The following is a 22,468-nucleotide window of genomic DNA, read 5'->3' as shown; positions in this document are numbered from 1 at the left end:
AGGGTCATTGTTACTGCTGGGCTCTAAATCCATGTAGTGTTCAGGGATCCAACCCTAGCCCTCTTTCCTGTCTCTGTGCCTTCTCTATCCTCCATCTCCTTACCTGCTCTACCATCTCTGTTGCACTCATCATGCCCAGGGACTTGCTGCCCTTGAGAGCAACACTTCAGGAGAGACGTCCCATTGTGAGGTGATGTCTCTTGGCCAATGTCGAGATGTTAGAGCTGAAACCATCGACTTCTAGACTATGGCACTGCAGGAAAGGATGGAAGCGTCACTGTAGACCCTGCTGGTTCAGAGCCACCAGGGGTAGTTTGGAGATGCTGAGGAGGCCCAGGGTTTCTGGGTATAAGCAGCTTGCCCTGTCTCTAGGGTTGTGGTCTGGTAGTATCCAACAATGCCATCCCATTCAGCCTCCAAGCACTGCACCAGAAGGGTTCCACAGCGCTCAGCCTGCCAAGTTAGCCACAATGTCACTGCCCTAAGAGAGATGCCAAGCTGGCTATATGTTGTGGTGATGAAGACACCCTTGCTACTCCTGCGTGTCTCCTGTCCCGCACCTGATGGAGCCACCTTAGGGATGGCCTGCCCCCAACAATAGAAAACTAGGAAAAACAAGCCCATTTCCCCTGTTTACGTGGTTGGTTCCAAGACTTTGTCCTAAATTTTCCCCATGTTTCCCATGGTTACTACCGCCAGTGATTAGAGCAGCGAGGGCACAAGGCTGGACTCCCACCGAGCCAAGTGACCCTGCTCAGAACTGGTCTGAACAAGGCTTCTGCCATTGTTCCACAGCAATAGCTAGCATAGATGAGCCCTGAGTGTCCCGCTATACCCTGGATCCTGGCAGAACATGTTGCCCTGAAGGGGTAGGGAAGCAGCTTTAACATCTGCTGGGGGCACCATAGGACCTCCCCTGCAGAGGTCATGCCCTGGCTTAGCATATGCACCCAGCACCTTGGCCAAGCCTTCTCCACAACCAGTGCCACTCTGTCATGGCAGATTCCTTGGTGAAGGGGAGGTTGTTGCTGCTTCCTGCCCCTGGCATAAAGGCAGGCTGTATTTAGCCCTGTAGCATCTAGTATGGCAGGGAAGAGGCAGGACTCGGGGGCAGTGAATACAAAAGGGATCCTGTATTGAGGCTACTGGACACAGACATCTCTAGGGCTCTCCTTGGCTGCCTAGCTCCCAGGCACCACAGAGGTCTCCCTAAGTCCTGGCTGGGGCTCAGCAGCCCTAGAATCCAGGCTATAGCTCTCCCCAGGATTCCAGTCGTCTGAGCAGCTCTGGGGTGAAGGATGTCACTGAGGAGGGCTGGATGGACAGCAGATGGGAAGCCTGCTACCGTCTCTGACCCCACACAGATCAGCAGGGGCCAAAACTCATTCCCAGGGGTAACAGCTGGGGAACCTCAGGCCAGTGCCACATCCCCAAGCCCACCAAGGCCATCTGCATTCACTGCCCCCCTTGTTGGCAGCCCCCAAGGACTGGCTGGGCCATGGGCACCGAAATCCCTTTGTCCCTCCAGGGCAGGGCTCAGGCATGGCGGGGGAGTCTGCGCTGCCAGTGCTCTAGGTGCCCAACTCAGAATGCAGCATCTCAGCAAAGTGACAGCATAATGGCCTGTTCTATGGGGCCATCTGATGGAGAGAGGGATGCAGGGGCTCTGGGAAGTGGGGCAGGTGCTCTGGGGAGACGTTTGTGTGCGGGTGGGGAGGACAAGGAGATGGGACTTGGGGATTCTGCCTTCTGGCCAGTGAAATGCCTTCCTGAAAGAGCAGTGGTGGGGCGATGCAGGATCTGTAGGGTCTGCCAGCGTCACCCACCCTGCTCATCAAGGGGTCTGGGGAAAGCCAGAGAAACAGCAGGGGGGCCGCTGAGCACCTGGGCTGCTCCATGCCTCACGGACCGCGGCAGCCTGCTTTCAGTGGGGTGTTTTACAAGGTTGTTGGAGACCCAGATGGGCTTTGAATTATCAGCGAACCACTAGCCAGGGCTGGATCAATAGTGTCATTAACAGGAGGTGATGGGAGCTGGAGAAGGGAACCGAAAGCTGCTAACAGCACAGGAGGGAGTTTGAGCAGTGTTCCGCCTGTCAGCGTCGTCAATCACCTTAACGAGGGGATCGGATCTGGATTAAGGAATTGGGGAGGATAAATAATTTTTATTGGGCTCGCAGTTCCTATTTACTAACTGGGATCAATAGCAGGGCAAATTGAGTACGCAACACACATTGCAGCACAATTATTTAGCTCTGGGTTAAGATTCTTCAAGACACTGCAGCTCGCGTGCCTTGTTCCCTGTGTTGCCACCCGTTCTTTTTCTCTCATCTTGTGTATATTTCTCTCTCCCTTTTTCTTCTCCTTCTCTGCATCTCTTCCTCCCTTTGTCTCTTTCTGCATGTACGTGTCTCTCTCTCTCACTTTCGAGTTTACTCTGTAATGGCTGGAGGGAGGAGGCTAGAAGCAGCAGCCTGTGCCAGGCTGCTATTTATAAATGTAATCCTGAGCAAGAAGCAATCTGCATACTTTCCAGGTGGCAAAGTAAGGTGGTTAGCTTGCAGTTCCTCTCCTTGGCAAATGTTCCTGGCTTGAGATCTCCATACCATAGATTTGATGTGCAACATCCACACACCCCATGAAAGTTAACCACTAGCAGAGCAGAGCCAGTAATTCGCAGGGGGTGATCTCTCTCCATAACCTATTCTGTGGAGCATCTTGGCCATGATCATCTAGTCTGACCTCCTGCAGAGTACAGGCTAGAGAACTTCCCTCCATTCTTCCTGTACTGAGCCCAGTAACTTGGGAAACCCACTCTCAGTTTCACAACATTCACAGGCACGATCAATGAACATAACCCACAGACTCCCACCTCCACACGGACACCAATCCAGGACTGCTTTTGTTGGTAAGTTACAGTAGTCATGTGATATTGTTCCCAGCCGCTGACTGGATCCCAATATGTGGGAATGGAGAAGGTTATGGCTATGCAGTTGGACATTGGCTGGTTGTGCCAAGTGTTGGCTGTTTGTCAGGATTCACCCTCGGCAACGCTCTGGTTCACAAACCTCTGTGGGCAGCGAACCCAAAAGGATTCCCAACATGACTGAACCAAACTTAGTTTTCAAATTCTAGTCTAGGTAAGCTCTAATTTGGTCCTTTCAAAGGGAATGTCTTCACTGCACAAAACCCCCAAGGTGTGTTCTTACCCCTCATTAGCTAACTTGGCTTTGAATAGCAGTGACACAGCAGATCAGCTTTTAATTTGGCTTAGCAGCTACAGAGTACCCTGGGACTGAACTGGAGCTGCTCACCCAAGATAAAACACGCATTGAGAACACACCAGGGCTTTTTGCAGTGAAGAGCTACCCAAAATGTCAAGCAGGTCTTGCCTGCTAAAATGAGCGATGTTAGCACAGAAACATATTCTAACGAACACAGCCGAAGAGTCTAGTGTAGACAGGGCCATGCTGGCTTTAACACACTCAAAACTGGGCAAGTTACAGGCTCTGCTGTAACTTGACCAGCTTCTAGACAAGGCCTGAGATCGGGTTTGCCTCTGGCGCCCCCTCATGGCCAATCCAGTTACAACTCACACAGCCACAGGTCTCTGCTAGTTGATTGCTGTCTCGTGTGAGGGCCGACGTCCTCCAACCAAGGCACTCTTGTTAAGGTCCAACAGAAATCAGGAAAAGCCACAACTCTGAACAGGGTCATCCGATGAACCCTCAGCGGGACCTCACCCTTCTGTTCAGGGCTTGACTTCCAATAACCAGTACTCCTGCCACTCTGACAGGGTCTGGCCATCCCTTCCACTGGCCATCCGTTCTGGCTTGTCAGACTGGCAAGTTACCTCAGTCTCTGGACTTCTCTCACATCAGGAGAAGCGGACCTTTGCTCTCCTTCCTGGCCAGCCCTGAAGTGGGCTAGGTTTCTTTCTTTTAACTCCCTTTCCTGTGCCTGACATCTGCTGCAGGTATAGGGTTGCCAGTTTTGATTGGATGTATTCCTGGAGGTTTCATCACAGAACATAATCTTTAATTAAAGATTAATCTTCAATTCCTGGAGACTCCAGGACAATCCTGGTGGGTTGGCAATCCTATGCAGGTGTAGCAGGGCGGCCTAACTGGATCCACAGGCCCTCACTAACCCCCTCCTTGCCAGTGTGGGGCGTATGTGCCCCATCACAAGCTGTCAGTTTAGACAAGAGCTGGTCAAAAAACAGAACAGTTTTCCATGAGAAAATGCAGCTTCATAGAAATCAAAACATTTTCTGGGAATGTGTCCATTTTGACAAAAAATTTTATGGGGAAACCATCTGAATGAACCATTTTGCCTTTCTCGCTTCATTTTAATAATGTCAAAACAGGTCATTTTGAAAAGAGAAAAACGTTTCTGTGGTGTTTTGCAAACTGTTACAATTACAAGCTACCACTTTAATTGTAAGGGGTTTCCTAACTGCTTTGAGATCTGTAGGAAAGTTGTGGGATATGGGTCTGTCAGCCATCACTCTGCAAAGAGTCAGCCTAGAGTAAGGTGGGATGAGTTGTGCCTCACTGCCTTGAGCAGCAGCCTGCTGTGTTTCTCTGTGGTTTTGGTCCTTGTGTGTTAAGGTTCTTGATTTTGAGAAATTAAGTTTTGTTACATTGCAACCTTCCAGAAAGATAAATACATAAATACACTAACTTCTCTTATGCTGTGAACATAACACTTTTGTTTCAACTTTATTGTTTGTCGTCATTCCATTTAGATTTTTAAACCATTCGTTTTAATATTATATTATATTGAAATAAAACCTTTTTATATACCAATTTTTTTCTGAATTTCTATTCCAGGAGAAATTTCAACCTATTGTTCCAATTCAAAACAAAAATGAATTTCATTTGTAAGAGAAATCCCATTTCCCAACCATCTCTAGCCCAGACAAGGCCCTGGGACAGGGGAAAATGTGGCTGGTTGCCCTTTGGCCAAACCAACTAAAAAGGTAGGCAAGGAGAAGGCTGGTCTGGAGGGAATGATGACTGAGTGGTTCACATAGAGAGCCCCAAGACCTGGCGTCTACTCTTTGCTCTGCCACTGCCTTGCTGAGTAACCTTGGCTGAGTCACTTTCCTTTCAATTTCTCCCCCTGTGGAATGGGGACACTGGGGACAATGCAGTTGGCCCATGTGACTGGGGAGGCACTGTTTGTAAAGCACTTTGCAATGCTTTGGTGGGTAGACGCACACAGCAGCTTAATTCATGGATCCTGTCTGCTGCCTGCCCAGCTTAGCAAGTGGTATTTTATTTTTCCAGAGCTGGGTTATTTAAAGGTTCTCATTAATTTTATATCCATTTCCTCGACTGAACCAATTCATTTAAACCAGGGCTTCCTGCTGAGCCCCAAGGACGGGTTGGCCAAAACACTGGCTGTGCGGAGAATGAATTTGCTTGTCAGGTAAATGGAACACTTAAACAGGAATGCTGCTGTGCTGTATCTAGCAGCCTCCGTCCATCCTGAGCCAATCACTGCCAACAGCCAGCCCCATGTGACACCTCTCCAGGGGCCTATGGGCAACCCTAAGCTGAGATATTTACCCCAGTGGAGCCCATTTTATGTGGAGAGAAACCCCTCCCCCACACCCTGCAATGATAGCGGCTCATCTCTAGAGTGTCGCATCACCGCTGGGGTGGAACACATCAGCTCTTTAGCTGGGCACAGCGGCACTATATAAGAGCTGTGGCCAGGAAGAGAAGAAGAATCTCCTGTGATGCTGGTAAACCAAGTGCCAGCTCTGGCCGAGGCCTTAGGGGTTAGCTAAGAACTGAAAAACTCATAGCTTGAAACCAAACCAGCTCCCCTGTACGTTAGCTTTGCTCAAAATCAGTATTAATCTTATAAGAATGTATTTTGTGTTCAGACACTATGAAATGCTTGTAAGTTGCTGCCTGCATTAATCTCACTGGTAATGTCTGTATCCCAGGCTAGAAGGAAATACATATGTTTGCTTTATAACTTGGAAAATGTTTACTCTGAACTTGTGAACCCAGGCACAGAAATCACACACCCCACTCCCCATTCAGGAGGCCTGTCAAGACTAAACGTGCCATTAAAGAGCAGTGCCATTAAAGAGCATCGCGGCACAAAGGATCGGTGAATGACCCTCTCCTGCCTTGGAAATGCTACGTGCCAGGGAGCTCGTCGCATAGCCTGGAAGGCTAAATGTAAAAGATGAAACAGGGTCACAAGAGAATTTTTCATCTCTTTGCTGTTGGAACTCTCCCAGGGCCAGAGACTGTAAACTGAAGCGAGAGATCGCCCACAGTTATCCCAGGGTTTGCCCTGAAAGACATTTTGAATTGACAGATCACTCCAACTCAGTCACTCATAGGATTTAGATTGCAACTCATTGGTGTGTATATGTTTGCTTGCTTTAACTTGTAAATAATGCTCTTATTTCTTTTTCCTAGTTAATAAACCTTTACACAGTTTATTACAGGATTGGCTACAGGCATTGTCTTTGGAGTAGAAACTGATCTGGGGTAAGTGACTGGTCTCTTGGGACGGGAAGCAACCTGACCATTTTTGGAGCAAGTGACCATTTATCACCAAATCCAGTTTGCCTGGCAAGACAGACTGGAGAGCCCCAGGGGACTGTCTATCTGTGACTCCATGGTAGGACTGTTACAGTGATCCAGGGGCTCACATTTGTTATAGGGTTTATGAAATCTATAGAACACACCACCAGTTCGGGGTGTCTGCCCTGTTCCTGACAGTCTGCCCTGAGGCTGGTGCTCACAGCCATAAGCCCCTCCGGACAGCAGGACACCCCCATGCAGCTGGACCAACAGATGGCATTTTCCTTTCTTCTTTGATCAACAGGCTGCCTTAGCAGCCACACTATCCCCAGCGCAGATGGCGATGCTTGAGGAGGGCCATGGCTGCAGCACTGAGTGTAAGGGAGGAGGGACCAACAGCATGGTCAACACCCTGTGGTTTCCTAAGAAGCCTCTATCTTGACCCGACACCAGCCTGCTTTGCACCAGGGACTGCCATGCTCCTGCAGGGGAAGAGTGGTATCTCACGATGACAGAACAAGGCCCCTGAGGTCACACTGGGGACACAGTCTTTGGGAATTCATATTAGAAGGGAGCTCAGTGGCCCACCCACATAGCCTCATTAGCAAGGGGTTACTGCATGCCGCCCCAAAAGCCTGCTCTGCAGGACACCTGTGTCCTCGCCCTGCCACTGATTCACTGTCACCTTGGACAAGTCCCTTCTCTCTGTGCCCGGGGGGAGGAGCAGTGTGAGGCTCAGTGAATGCTGGTGGAGCACCCTGAGTTCCTGGCAGGGAAGGTGCACAGGGTGCTGACCCTTGAGGTCTCTGTGGAGCCTTATGGCGAGTCTCCATTCCATACGAGCCCAGCAAGCCACAGCACAGGGATGGGGGACAAGGCAGCAATGACTAATGCACCAGTTGAGCTGTCTCTTGCAATGGGAACCTGCAAATGGGTGAATTCTGCAGGAGCAGTAGTGCTAGGAAGGAAAAGTACTCGTGAAGTAAGCAGGGAGCAGAGCTGTCCACTCTGATCTGCATCCCAGCTGTCAGCAAACAGAAGTGCCGTTGCCCCTCTGGAGACCAGGGGGCTTGACCAAAGAGAAATTAAGTTAAGATCCTTATTGTTGCATCAGATCTAATCATGGTGCCGCGTGGGTGTGCAAGAAAGCCAGGCAATGGGCAGGCGGCCTGACAGCGATCAATGAGCAAGAAAAGCCAGTGGAGACTCGCAGCAAGATTCTCCAACTTGTCCTGGGGAACAGCGTTATTGCTTGTGATGGGACACCCAGATCAACAGAGCGAGGGCCGACACGGCCAACCGGCGCCTGACACGGCCGTGTCAGCCCCAATGAGTGAAGCCGGAACACAGAGTGGAGTCGTCTTCCTGCCTGTAAGGCAGGGGCTGGTATAGCATCGCCTGGAGCCAAGGGGTACTATGTGGAGACACAATGCACATCTCCCGCCTCCTGCCACTGCCCCTCAATCCTGCCCCACAGCTCTGTCCCGCCCATGTATCTGACCCACAGCCCCACATGCCATTCCACCTCAGAGCTGTGCTAACGTAGAGCCAGGGAGGAGGAAGGCCCTGGATAGACCCAGACCAAGACTGCAAAGGTGGACTAAGGCCCAGGAACCAGAGTCAGGGCCAGAGAATCTCTAGACCCAAGGAGCAGAGGAGGGGAGCTGAGTAGGAGGCTGGGTGGGGCTGGCAGGTGGTATGGCGGCTACCTGGGAGTGGGATGGCCCTTGAAGAGCACCTGGCCTCAGCCAGCCTGCGGTCAGTCTCACTGAAGGCTCTGCAAGGGGCCCTTGGCCGGCAGGGACCAGACACCACTGAAAGGGGGGGACAGGCCCGAGCTGAGGACCCCCGGACGCCCTGATAAGACTTTCCCACCCCCTGCCCCTCTGATCCCGTGGCCACATCCTCCTTCTCCATCTCTGAGATATGGTAAGGAAGCTCACGTCCATTTCCCCTTTCATTATTGTGAGATAGGCTGGGTATCGATTGCCGACATTCTACAGCCGCTGGACGAGAGAATCTGCAGCCTCGGGAATGTGACGTCTCTGGGCTGTACCACCAACGGCCCATGGCCTAGGAGTGCAGCCATCCTCCCACAGCTGCACTGGGAGTGGAGAAAGCCCCCTTTGCCCTTCCTCCACAACCCTCCCCACCGCCCATCCAACAGATTAAACAAGCTGCAAGTTTTAATGAAGCCAGACAGGCCCATAATGCAGAACAGAAGGAGAACAAGTGCAAGAAGGAAATGCAGGATCAATACCCACAATCCAATTCATTAGGCAGCTTTTAAAGAGACACAAACAATCTGCCAATAGCACTCTAGTCATCTGAAGCCCATTAACTCTTAACGGATGGTCATCTGGCTGGGTTTGACAGGCAGAAATTGGATTTCCAGGGCCCTGCATGAGTCTTCCCATTTAAAAGGCAAAGTTACTTGGCAATGCAGAGGGCTGAAACCAGTGCTTCGTTTGTAACAAAAGAGGTGCCAGGGCTCAAGCAATTAGGTGCTGGGGCACAAGCAATTTTTTTATGTTCATTACTGATGCAGCAAGCCCAGAGGTGCCAGAGCTCTGAACTGCCGAGCCCAGAGGTGCCGGGGCTATGAATTGCCGAGCCCAGAGGTGTCGGGGCTCTGAACTGCCGAGCCCAGAGGTGCCGGGGCTCTGAACTGCCGAGCCCAGAGGTGCCGGGGCTCTGAACTGCCAGGCCCAGAGGTGCCGGGGCTATGAATTGCCGAGCCCAGAGGTGCCGGGGCTCTGAACTGCCAGGCCCAGAGGTGCCGGGGCTATGAATTGCCGAGCCCAGAGGTGTCGGGGCTCTGAACTGCCGAGCCCAGAGGTGCCGGGGCTCTGAACTGCCGAGCCCAGAGGTGCCGGGGCTCTGAACTGCCAGGCCCAGAGGTGCCGGGGCTATGAATTGCCGAGCCCAGAGGTGCCGGGGCTATGAATTGCCGAGCCCAGAGGTGTCGGGGCTCTGAACTGCCGAGCCCAGAGGTGCCGGGGCTCTGAACTGCCGAGCCCAGAGGTGCCGGGGCTCTGAACTGCCAGGCCCAGAGGTGCCGGGGTTCTGAACTGCCGAGCCCAGAGGTGCTGGGATGCTGAACTGCCGAGCCCAGAGGTGCCGGGGCTCTGAACTGCCAGGCCTAGAAGTGCTGGGGCTCTGAACTGCCAAGCCCAGAGGTGCTGGGGCTCTGAACTGCCGAGCCCAGAGGTGCCGGGGCTCTGAACTGCCAGGCCTAGAAGTGCTGGGGCTCTGAACTGCCGAGCCCAGAGGTGCTGGGGCTCTGAACTGCTGAGCCCAGAGGTGCCGGGGCTCTGAACTGCCGAGCCGAGAGGTGCCTGGGCTCTGAACTGCCGAGCCCAGAGGTGCCAGAGCTATAAACTGCAGAGCCCAGAGGTGCCGGGGCTATGAACTGCCAGGCCCAGAGGTGCCGGGGCTCTGAACTGCCAGGCCCAGAGGTGCCGGGGCTCTGAACTGCCGAGCCGAGAGGTGCCGGGGCTCTGAACTGCCAGGCCTAGATGTGCTCAGCCCTAGCACAAATTAAGCACTGGCTGGAACTGGGGAAGGCCCTGTAGCCATGCCCTGGCGTTCAGTGTAGCTAGCGGGGGCCTGAGCATACTCAATTAGTTGCTTCCCCCTCCATTCCTGCTGCTGGAGAAAGATGGGCCATGAAATTGTTTGTTGGCACCCCACAAAAGTGTAGGGCCCCAAGCAATTGCCTCCTTTGCTTGAGGCCCTGCCCCCTTTTTCCCAGCCACCCCATCCCACCTTCCTCTGGGGAGCAGGTGTAGGGAGCTTCTTTGTCAGCTTTACACCTCATAGTGGCAATTCTCAGCTGGCTGGATCTACCATGTTTCTGGCGCTTTGCATCTCCAGAATGTTAACTGGCACGTGGCCCGGTCGTGCTGCATGGTTTGTACTGAGCTGTTATCTAAGCAGCCATTCTTTCATGTGACTGCTTCTCTGTTGGGAAGGGAATGGTGATCAGGGGATTCATGCATAGCCAGAGCTGAATCAAACAGCCCAGTCCCCCCCACACATTACACGAGGAAGAGAGGGAGGAAGAAAGCCGTGAACGAGGGTGTGCAGAAGAAGGCCTCGCTGCTAGCGTACCCCTCGTGGCTGGGTACAACACAGCAGCTCTTTCCTCTCCAGTGCCCCCTGCTGGCAGCCACTCCAGCCCTGCAGTGGTCTCTCTCTTCGGAGCCCTTCAGGCAGGATCAGTACCTTCCCTGCCAGGGTAGCAAGAAGTCCAACAAATAGTCGCAGTCCTTATCCGGGATCTTCAGCCCCAGCTTTGGGCCCTGTGGGACCTGCCCTCCTTCTCTCTGGGTTTTCAGTAGTCCTTATCCTCTTATGTCAGGGGCCTCATGCCACCTTCCCAGGGGCTGGGTGGGAACCAGGCCTTCCCTCCACACTGGGTTCCAGTCCGGGAGCCTAGGATGAGCAGCCACAGTCTGCTCCATCATGCACTTTGCTACTGCCTCTTGGATTCCTCCCTACCATTCTTTGGATCTTTTCCCCACCCCCTCCCTGTGCTCTTTGTGACAAGCACCACCACCGAGGGCTCCGCCCCAGACATTTGGTTCCACCCGTGGGGCAGGTTCAGCAGCAGGAGCTTGCACCAATCCTGTTCTTCCAGCTATTTTCCGTCTGCCTTCTCCCCACCCTGCAGGAGCCTTCCTGTTCCCCTCAGCTCTTTTTAGTGCCCAGTGTGGGATGACAGAGTTCTTCCCACCAGCCCCCTTCTGCGCCAGCCTCCCTCTCTTTATAGCACCCCCCAGCTGGGCTTCAGCTTTCCTTAGGCCTGGCCCACTCTCCATGTGTAGCCAGGTGAGCTAACGGGCCTTTCAGGCCCATATTAACCCATTTAACGACACACATCCAAGGAGGAAGAGTTGTACAGAGCAGGGCTGTGCTGGCAGCTTCACAAGGTCCTGAAATCCAGCCAGGGAGATGGCTTGTTGCATGTTCTTGCGGCATCACTGCCATTTGCATTGTATTAACAGGGGAACACTGCGGGGATACCTATATATATATGGCATTTGTGAGACCATTACTCAAGGGCTGTGGCCAGTTCCAGCCTCCATGCATCACAAAGGCTGTTGGAGATTGGGAGAGGGTTCAGAGAAGACCTACAAGAATGATCCTAGGCCCAGAAAAACTCCCTTACAGGCAGATTCTAAAGGAACTCGATCTCTTTATCCTATGGCAGAACAGGTGGCAAAGTGACCTGATCAGGGTTTATGAAGGCCTGCCCGGGGAAGATGGCCAATATTAAAGGGCCCTTTAATCTAACAACTATATGACCAGGAGCCAATGGCTGGAAGTTGAAGTCAGCAAAGTTCTGTGTGGAAATAAGACGCTCATTTTGACCAGTGAGGGGAATTAACTACTGAAGAGATCCCCAAAGGATGTGGTGGATTCTCCTTCACTTGGCATCTCTGAATCGAGACTGGATGTTCATCTAAACAACCTGCTCTAGCTCAACCAGATGTGATGGGCTTGAATGCAGGAATCACTGGGTGCGGTTCTCTGGCCTCTGCTATAAAACCACAGAAATTTAGGGCTAGAAGGCGCCTCAAGAGATCATAAACTCTGCACCCGTATTCTGAGGCAAGATAAAGTAAACCTAGACCTATCCATTCTTAAAATCCTCCAGTGCTGGTGTAAGCAGAGTCAGGATGACCTCCACCCTGACATCTGGTGGTGAGGTGTAGCAAGTTGTGGAAAAGAACTTCAGGGGCTGATCTCATTTGCATAGGTACACCCACCCCGCCTAGCATGAGCCCATAGCTGCCCAAATGGTCACTTTGGCTGCTGTGGGATCCCCAGTGTCTCTGTTATTGGGGCAGGAAGAATATATTGTTATTACCCTGACTATGGGAACTGTGCTTGGAACTGTACTGGGCCTTTTGTTATGATGGAGGGACTCGCCATCAACTAAGCAGCACTTGCTAGGCAAGGGACAGGGGTTCCAAAACTCTGTGAATAGAGAGAGGCTGAGGGCAAGTATTAATACTTGGTGGTATGGGCTTCTTGGTGAGGGTCTTACATACTAATTGCACTTCCTCCTCTCTCCGTTGTGGAATGTCAGAGCTAATTTTGATTCTATTAGGAGTCTAGTTACAGGCTGCTGAGCTCACTTTGGGCTAATGGTGCACTAGCACTGAGGCTCCCCTACTACAAGCTGAATTCACCTAAGAGCTGAAATCACTGAGCGCTGTGTTAAGTAGTGGGGGAGCCTGAAGATATATTGTGGACCAGTTTGCAAGGAGTGCTGGAGTGCCTTGTGGACAGGCTGGTGGAGCAGTTCATAGGACGGCGGGAGCTGCTTGTGGGCCGCAGAGCCGAGCTGAGTGAAGCAGTTCGTGGGGCGGCTGGCGAAACAGGGCGGAGCGAAGCGAAGGCCTATGGAGCTGTGGGGCGGTCAGCTTCAGATCATGTAAGGTGCCCCTTACCTCTCTCTCTCCCTCCCTCCCCCCACATCTCCACCCAGGTTGGGAGGTAAAGCTCTGCAGATAAACTTTCGAACTCTGGGGCTGCCCTGACCAGGGACAGAGACTTTTGGGCCACTGGACTTTTGGGACTTTTGGTGATTTGGGGTTGCTGGACTCAAGAATCAAAGGGAAAGGGCATGCCCCAATTTTTGCTCATGGGTTGTGTTATGAATCCTGTTGGTAGTGTTTCCCCAACAGAATGCCACATTGTTTCTTTCTGTTATTAAAAGGCTTTTTGCTACACTCAGACTATGTGCTTGCGAGAGGGGAAGTATTGCCTCTTGGAGGTGCCCAGCGGGGGTGGTATATATTTGTCCCAGGTCACTGGGTTGGGGCTCGAGCCGGTTTGCATTGTGTTATTGGAATGAATCCCCTAGATATTGAACCCGGCCCTTGTTGCTGCCAACTCTGACGGGCAGAAGGGTTACACTGGGATTCCACATCCTCCCTAGGTAATGGGTCCCCTATGCAGGAGGTCAGACCAGAGGATCACACAGGTTCCTTTCTGGCATTGAAATGTATGAAGGAAGCTGCAGTTTCATTCAGTCACACCCCCAGTTGCTATCTGACCCCTACACAGGCACCATGCAGGACAGATCTATGGATCTTCTGCCCCCAAAACATACCCCTCCCTGATTGAAACTCAAGAGAAATCGCTGCCTGCTGCAGCAGTGGCAGTGCGGCACAGCCACTAGGGGGAGCACAAGCGTGAGATTCTCTCCTGCCATTATGGTGCATGCAGCATGCAGACGGGAAACAACAGAAGAAACAGGAATGACAAGTGGGGGGCGGGGGGGGGGGGGTTGTAGCTTCAAATAATCAGCCAGATGCTGGGTCCTAGCTGCGATGGAGCAAGACCGCTCTTTCCAAGGAGTGCCTGCTTACCCTCCCTAACCAATCCGGTCGGCCACACATCGGGTGCAGGGGCGGGGGGCTCAGTGCTGAAATACAGGAGACATGGTGAGTAGAGACTTACAGAAGGCATTAACCAGGCCTGGATTCTATTCCCAGCACTGCCACCAACCTTCTGGGTGATCTTGGGCAAGTCACTTCTCTGCCTTCTGCCTCAGTTTCTCCTAGGGTTGCCAATTTTGGTTGGCTGTATTCCTGGAGATGTCATCACATGACACAATCTTTAATTAAAGATTAATCTTTAATTCCTGGAGACTCCAGGCCAATCCTGGTGGATTGGCAACCCTAGTTTCCCTGCCCAACCTTTGTCATGTCTATTTAGCTTGTAAACTCTTTGGGGCAAGTTGGCAAGCTCAGGAAGTTTCGACAGGGCCAGCAATGGATCCAGCCTTCAGGGCTGGTCCTCATCTCTGGAATGGGCTGAATCAAAACCACAGAAGTTCTGGATCCAAACTCTGTAGGTCAGGCCTCTCAGCCATCCATCCCCGGTGCGTCTCCCCCACCACCACCATAGTATCTAAGCACCTCACAGTCTTCACGGCCCAGCCTCCTCAGCAAATCCCCTTTCCACCAGCACTGCCTCTTTTCGCCTCCTTCTTCTCTAACTGCCTTCTCTCTGCCCCCTTCAGGCAGGTCCCAAGCCCCCTCCCCAGCTCAAGCTGCCTCTCAGTGACTGTCTCTCCCTCCAGGCCAGTGTTCTGTGCTGCTGCCTCCCTGCTGGAGTGGGCCAGAGCCAGGGTCAGGGGCACTGCAGTTGCCCTCCCTTAATGGTCCATGTCCAATGGTTAATGGTCTCACGTATACCCTACCATCTTAATCATTGGATATATTTAAACCAGTGACATTTTACTGTCCTAACATACATTTAGCAGATTCCACCACTCCCAAAGCTCCGGCTCTTCTACCCCAGTCACCTCTTCAATCAGTCCTTTCGGAGGGATACCCAGATTTGACCTCACACTTGCCTGGGGATTTACCAGCAGCCTCATCTCCGATACCAGCCTGTTTTCGCTTCTAGGTGTCTGCCCTGGTATCAAAACCCACTGTTCTATTGGACCCCCACATCATTTCCTTTCTTCAAGAGCGGGACCCTGCTGCTCACGCACAGTGCCAGAGTTCTGAGTCGCCATTTTCACTGGGAGATTTACTTCCGCAGGTTCCTATGTCCAACATTAGTCACATGCTCATTAGATTCCATTTGGATTTCTTACGCAGGTAAATTTGCATAGGGGATGTCAGTCACGATATATGGCTCAGGCATCCGTCTGTCAGCTAACTTTCCACCCCTTGTGCATTTCAACAAGACTTTCTCCCATTATTAAGGGCTCTGCACTGGCTGTTTTATCATAGTACTCTTGTGGGAACTTAACTTTTCCCATATTCTGTTGCACTTGGGTTCTTGCCACATTCATTCATTTATGCTGTTCATGTACCCAATCAGACACATTAAGGATGTTTTACTCTATCTTAATCCATAAAGCTACGTCCATCGGCAACCTTCCATGTCTACTGAACATTAGATAGTATGGAGTGTAACCAGTGGAGCAATGCACTGAACTATTATAGACATAAATTAACTCAGGTAATAACCTAGGCCAGTCTGCTCTCTGTTCCTGTTGCAAATTGTGAATCCTTCCAATTATAGTCCAATTCATTTTTTCACACAATCCATTTGTTTGAGGGTGATATGCTGTTGTTCTCAGTTTATGATCGCCATAAAGCGTACCAAGTTCTTTAAACAACTGGGACTCAGAAGCAGCTCTCTGATCTGTCAACGCTTTCATTGGGTATCCTTAAGACCTTGCAAAATACTCCCAGAAGGCCTGGTCCCTAGTCTGCTCAGACAAATCCTTCACAGGAACAGCCATCACAAATGTTGTGCAATGATCAGTCAGGACAAGTACCTCGGTAACTACATCCCGGCTGTGTTCCAATTGTAAATGATCAAAGGCCACCAATTCCACTGGACTCTTGCTATGAACGGGATGTGAGGAGGCTCTATCAGAACTGCTGCTTTATTTGTCAGGTTGCACATTTCACATTTCTGACACCACTGTGCAATGTCGTCCTTCATCCCAAGCCCACAGAACCTGTGTTTTCAATTTAATTCTGTCATTTTATGTCCAAACTGTCCAGACACATTGTGATAAGCTTCTGATGCCAGCTTTACTCTCTCTCTGGGAAAGACAATCAGTATTGGCTCTTTATTAGATTTAGGATCTATAACCCTCCTTACTACCCACCCATTCTCTTCCTGGAGATGCTTTTATTGTCTCTACAGTTTTACTAGCTCAGCTGGTAACATTTTCCAGCAATCAAACATCAGCACTTGGTCTTTTCTCAGATGCCTTACTAATTCCTGGTTTACCAGACTTTGTGATTAAATCTCCTTCCATAAATCTTGCTGTACATCAAGTTCTAGCTCTTCATCCCCAACCTCATGCCTTACATAGAATTGGCAATAAACCTGTACCGCTTTGATAGGGACATTCAGAAATGGAGGCATTTCCAAATCCTCCCTTTCATCTGAGCCTTCTTTTGGAATCACCTTTTGTGGAGGCCTAGACAATACATCAACATTGACATTAATTCTGCCTCATCGGTACCTGATGGTGAAGTTACAGTTCACCAGATGAGAAGTCCACCATTGCTCCAATGCCCCTAGTTTGCCCAGTTGCAAATATGTCACCAGTCCGTTAACTATAAACACTTCAGCTGGGCTTGCTGTAAGATAATGGTGAAACTTTTTTCCCACTGCCCAGACCAATGCTAGGAATTCCAATTTGAAAGAACTGTATTTCTCATAATTTCTTTCAGACCCCTTTAAGCCCTGACTTGCATAAGCAATCGCTCGCTCCCTCCTATCTTGCTCCTGAGCAAAGACAGCTCCTCATCCTTTGTTATGGGCATCAGTATGCACTCTGAAAGGTAGTTCCTAATCAGGATGTGCCAGGATCAGTGGTTGCACTAGGAGAGATTTTAATTCTTCAGTGCTACTTGGCACTCTGAGCTCCATTTTACCTGGGCAGCTTTAGAAATGTTCTTGTCTTCAGTGTCTTATAACAATTCATGTAATGGCACAGCAACTTGAGCAAAGTCCTTAATAAATCAATGATGCTAACTGAGAAATCCTATGCCCTTCTGTATGTCTTGTACCAAATCAGGTACTGGCCACTCCTCTGCCACTCTGCCACTGTCTGAATCAGGAGCCTTCCCTGTGGCAGACATTGGGTGTCCCAAATAGACTCACACAGTATGGATTAAAAATAAAACCTTCAAAGTTTCATTTCCTAACCGAAAAGGTGACTATCGAATATCACATACATGTGTTGTAAATGTTCCCCAAAGGATTCTGAATATACATTGATGTCATCTAGATACATCAAAATGGTATTAAATTTCTCAGAGCCTAGACAATGCTCCACCAATCTCTGCAAAGTCCGTGTAGCATTACAGAACCAAAATGGCATTCTTGTAAATTCATAAAGTCCCAGGAGTGTTACAAAGGTGTTTTTTTTTCTTGATCTTCTGGTGCACTGGAATTTGCCAGTGCCCACTTGCTAAATCGATAGTAGAGAAGAAACTTGCAGACTTTAATGCCATTAAGGAATTTTTAATTCTAGGTAAGGGATAGACGTCCTTATGGATGACCTGGTTCCATTTTCGGTAATTAACATCCGATGAAGTGAGCTGTAGCTCACGAAAGCTTATGCTCAAATAAATTGGTTAGTCTCTAAGGTGCCTCAAGTACTCCTTTTCTTTTTGCGAATACAGACTAACACGGCTGCTACTCTGAAACAACAGTATAGTTTCCCATCTTTTTTCTTAACTAGCACAATGGACACAGCCCATGGACTTTGACTCTCTTTTATTAAATTAGCTTCCAACATCTCTTTTTTTCATTTCCTTCACCGGCTAATATAAAGCTGTAGCTATTGGTCAAAATCATTCCCTAATTGGAGGATGTACCCCTGTGAGTATGGTGTGCTTTATCTGGGGGGCTCACCCAAAATCCAAAGGATGTTAGGAGAAAGCTTTTTCATGTTTCTTAATTAATTGTACTAATCCTTCCACCTGCTCTGCAGGTGCTGAAGGACTTCCCAAGTCTATTTCCTTCATCCGTGCATATGGATCTATCTATCCCAGCATCCCAGATCACTGTCCGACTTCCCCAATCTGTTCCCCAGGCACCAAGATCTCTGCCCAACTTGTGCACATCAGATGCCAACCACCTGATTTCTATATAGTGTCATTGGTCTGGCTCCATAATTCAGACCCTAACTGGTACTAATCCTGTTTCCACTGTGACAACACTTTTTGCTACCATTGTGGGATCTCCTTCTGACCCTGTAGACTAACTTGTGGTTTACACATGAGACTGGTTTCTGTATTGTGTGTAGCTTATGGGATGCACATCTTTTATTCTCACTTTCCCAGCTTCCCGCATTGACTGGCAAAACATTGATAACTTCTGACATGCCCAGTAGTGTTCTGCCAAACGTTCTTGTTTTGACTGAGGAGCTGCTGCCCCTCCTCCTTTAATACTTGTAACAACTCCTTGTAACAATGCTGCAGTGGATCCAGGCTGGTGATTGCTGGGGGTAAACATTCACTGCTGACATTTGCTAACAGAAATACCCAGGTCTGGAGATTAGTAATTCTAATTTGAATTTCAGCTTCCATATTGCCAGCCCATGGGATAGCCAAACCATGTCCTACTACCAGTCTGACCCTGTTCTCGGCAGTCAATAACCAATCAGGAGTTCAATGTTTCCTAAAATCTGGCTCTGTAAGGTGGTGACTCGAGATCCAGTATCTATCAAAGCCCACATGTATATCCCATTAGCCTTAACCAACACAGTCGGGCACCTGCCCACAGCAGTAGCCTGCCCTTTAATGCCATTTGGGTCTATTCTCTGTCTCCCAAAATCCTACCCCCAATCCAGGTGACTTTGTGTTTAACGCCCTGGCATTATTATCCTCAGACATGCCCCTCCTTCCTATATGTCCCACCTCACCGCATTTTCTGTAAATAGGGTTGCCATCAGGATCAAACTTATCAGTTGTCCTGTGCACAACTCTTCAAACCCTCTAGCTCCCTTCTAAATCTCCTCTGAAAAGTATCTTCCATTGCAGAATTACCATCCTCTGACTTCTGGCTAGCCTGCACCACACTGTGCCCAGGATCTCCCAGCCACGAGGCAACAACACATTTGTATCCATGCGGGGACACATCACAACTGCTCTGTCTGGTCCTTTACCTCCTAGAAATTTTATAGCATCCTCCTTAATGTCTAGGAAGGAAATTTCTGGATTCTGTCTTTGTGACAGCCTTAGTTCTCTCCTTAAAGTATCAGCATGTAACTCCTCAACAAATGTGCCTTCAGCATTGGTCTGTATCTTGGGTTTCAAGCGGTTCTAACTTTTCTGTTGCTTGCAAAGCCTCTTGTAATCCGTTGTGTGTTCCCTTAGACTCTGCTGGACTCTGAAGAAGAACCTTCGCTTTAGCTCTGACAAAGTGCAAGTGTCCAGCATAGAGCCCAGCCTTCGAAATACCTGCCCTACAGCGCCTTCCCTTTCCAGCCACGTCCGCACTGCCCTTCTAGCTGCCCCAGCAGCGAACCTCTATTTTCTGTCTTTTCAGCAGCTCGTGCCATCTAAACACTGCCTTCAATTCCCCCAAAGGAAACGGCATAATCTTCATAGTCTTCTCCAGAAAACCTAGGTAACTCGGGTGCGCCAGAGAAATATAGGATGCTTAGGGGTGTCTGTCCGAGGGGCAGTTGGACCCCACCTCTAAAACCTTTCTCCTGACTGACTCGTGTTCTGCAATGGTAACCTCCTGCTTTGGACTCCTCCAAACCTATTTGTGAGGCCAATTGCAGTGACTCAGGCCTCGGCTAGGCTGCGCCTATTGTGAGGAGCAGAGGAGGCAAACCAACACACTGGAGATAACCTTCCATTTTAAATTTTATTAAAGGAAACCACTAGAAATTTGGCAGAAGCATCAGTAACAGAACAATAGAATAACAAGTAACATCCAACACTCGCTTAGCAAAACAATAAACTGTAAATTACCAGCACCATGAAAGAAGGTTTCCAACTCCATGGTATGTCACCCCAGGACGGGGAGCAGCTCCTCCTCTGCCTGGCTACAAACTCCAGTTCACCCAGTTGAACTGTCTTCATCTCTCTCCAGCTTGCCATGCTCCTTTGCTCAGATGCTGCAATGCCCACATCTCTTTCAGCAGCTCCACCCGCAGCCCATGGCTACTCACCTGCAGAGCCATGCCCATTCCCCAGGTGCCCAAACCTTATTCCTCTGTCAGTGTCCCAATGGCTGACCTCACCACGGATAGCTCTGTGGCCCTCATGGCCCAGCTTCCTCAGCAAATCCCCTTTTCACCCAGCACTGCCTCTTTTCTCCTCCTTCCCTGTGGTCCCAAGCCCCGTCCCCAGCTCAAGCTGCCTCCCAGTGACTGTCTCTCCCCCGAGGCCAATGTTCTGTACTGCTGCCTCCCTGCTGGAGCGGGTGCTAGAGCCAGGCCTACTACACCAAGAGACTTGCCCGACGTCACTGGAGTCTATGGCAGAGCAGGGAAACAAACTTAGGTTTCCCATGTCTCAGGCGAATGCCCTGGGACTAACCAAATGGCTATCCTTGCCCCAGTGTAATGGGTTGCTTGTAGCTCTGGCACCATGTGACTTTGGAATGCATGTGTCTGCACTGCAATAAAGCTGGCTCGGGCTCATGGGGCTCAGGCTGCAGGGCTATAAAACTGTAGTGCAGACATCCAGTCTTGGGCTGGAGCCAGGGCTTTAAAACCACATGAGGGAGGAGGGTCTCAGAGTCCAGGCTGAAGCCCAAGCCTCTACACAGCTATTTTGATCCCTGCAGAAGCCAGCAGCAAAATCATAATGGCCGCCGCTGGCTCCACGGGCCCCACTGACCTCTCTGGGACCCAAGCACGCCCAACTGAGGGCAGAATCAGCCCCAGTGCTCATTCAAAGACACCCAGCCCTGCCTCATCCTGTCTGGAGCTGCAAACATGGAGGCGCGGGAGCCGGCTCCCTGGATGGGCTCCCATCTCGTTAAGGATGCAAATTAAGACTCAGACATCAAAAGAATTGAGTTCCGCTAATCCTTTTACAAAGGTGTAAATTGCTAATCTAATTTCACTGTAAGGCTGGCTGATTTGTTTAACAATCAATTGAATACAAAGGTATCCCTGGGGCGCGAGATGCTGGGAAGCGTGGGGCTCATCCCAGACAAACTATATCATTCCCCATGGTGGCTTCTTGCTGATGTTTGCGTCCCCCGTCCCTGACGTCAGCGCCAAGGCCTGGAGCCCAAGCTGTTCCCAGTTGGCGAGGAGAGAACGGGGAGCCAGCCCCTCCCCTGACTGATCAGCGCCTGTTCCAAAGAGGAGTTAAAGGAAGTGGAGTGGCACGGCAGATATTGGCACGGCAATTGTCTTTGTGGATGAGCTCTTCACGTGAGCATTCTCTGCTTATAAAGCGGGCTTTAATGCTCTTTTCTTTTCTGTTTAGAACCACCATGAATAGTAATTCTCTCCATTCCCCGCTGAGAAACTGTTTGTTTTTTTCCACCTTTCGGGTGACGAAAAGTGACTTGGAAAAGAACCAACTGCAGTCACGGTCTCTGGTCCTCACTCCGGCATCTCGGCTGCTGCCTAGTCCCCACACAGACGCTGCTGAGCTTCCAGCAGGGGCTGTGGCTTGCCTGATGGCTGTTCCTCTAAGTGCACTCTATCTGGCTTTACACAGGGGTAGATGGCCAAGGCTCTCCCAGCTAGCAGTCTAAGCTGGCTTTCAGCACTCTGGTGTATCTGTGTTCCCTTGCCAACACAGAAGCTGCAGCTGGAAATTATTATTATTACAGTAATACCTACAGTCTACTTAGGATCAGGGCCACGCTGTGCTAGGTGCTGTACACAGAGAAGAGCTGTGCCCCAGAGGGCTTACAAACTAAGCGTGTCTTCGGTCTGTTCCAGGATAAGCATTTTTGGTGGTAGCGTCTCTGCAACATCTTTATCCTCACTCATTGCTCCCTGGTGCCTGCGGGGATCCCCCCAGTTTCCACACAGCTACCTGATTCTGGAAGGCCTTCCTTGTGCAATGGGGTGTGGCAACTCTCAAGGGAGAGGGGGGCATGGCCACAAATTCCCTGTGTGTCCGGAGCCACCTCCTATTCATTGCTGCTGGGTGTTTCCTGCTGAGGCAGATCTGCTCCGCCACTTGAAGCAGAGTCCCGCCCGGATATCAGGGCCCACCCCAGTTGCTCAGGGCGGGGAATTTCTCTTCAGCCTCCATCTCCCTCTGGCAGTCACTGACCGCTTCTCTTTTAGCTAAAGGGCTCCTTGCAGATCCAGGCCAGGATCCCAAAGCACCACCTGTGTGCAAGCCCTGGGCAGCAGGTCAGTGTCATCATTCCTGTCTCACTGATTGAGATACTGAGGCACCGAGAGGGAAAATGACC

The sequence above is a fragment of the Caretta caretta genome, chromosome 10 (assembly GCF_965140235.1).
Source record: "Caretta caretta isolate rCarCar2 chromosome 10, rCarCar1.hap1, whole genome shotgun sequence".
Lineage (NCBI taxonomy): Eukaryota > Metazoa > Chordata > Testudines > Cheloniidae > Caretta > Caretta caretta.
The sequence above is the reverse complement of the archived record's forward strand: the minus strand, read 5'-3'. Positions refer to the sequence as shown.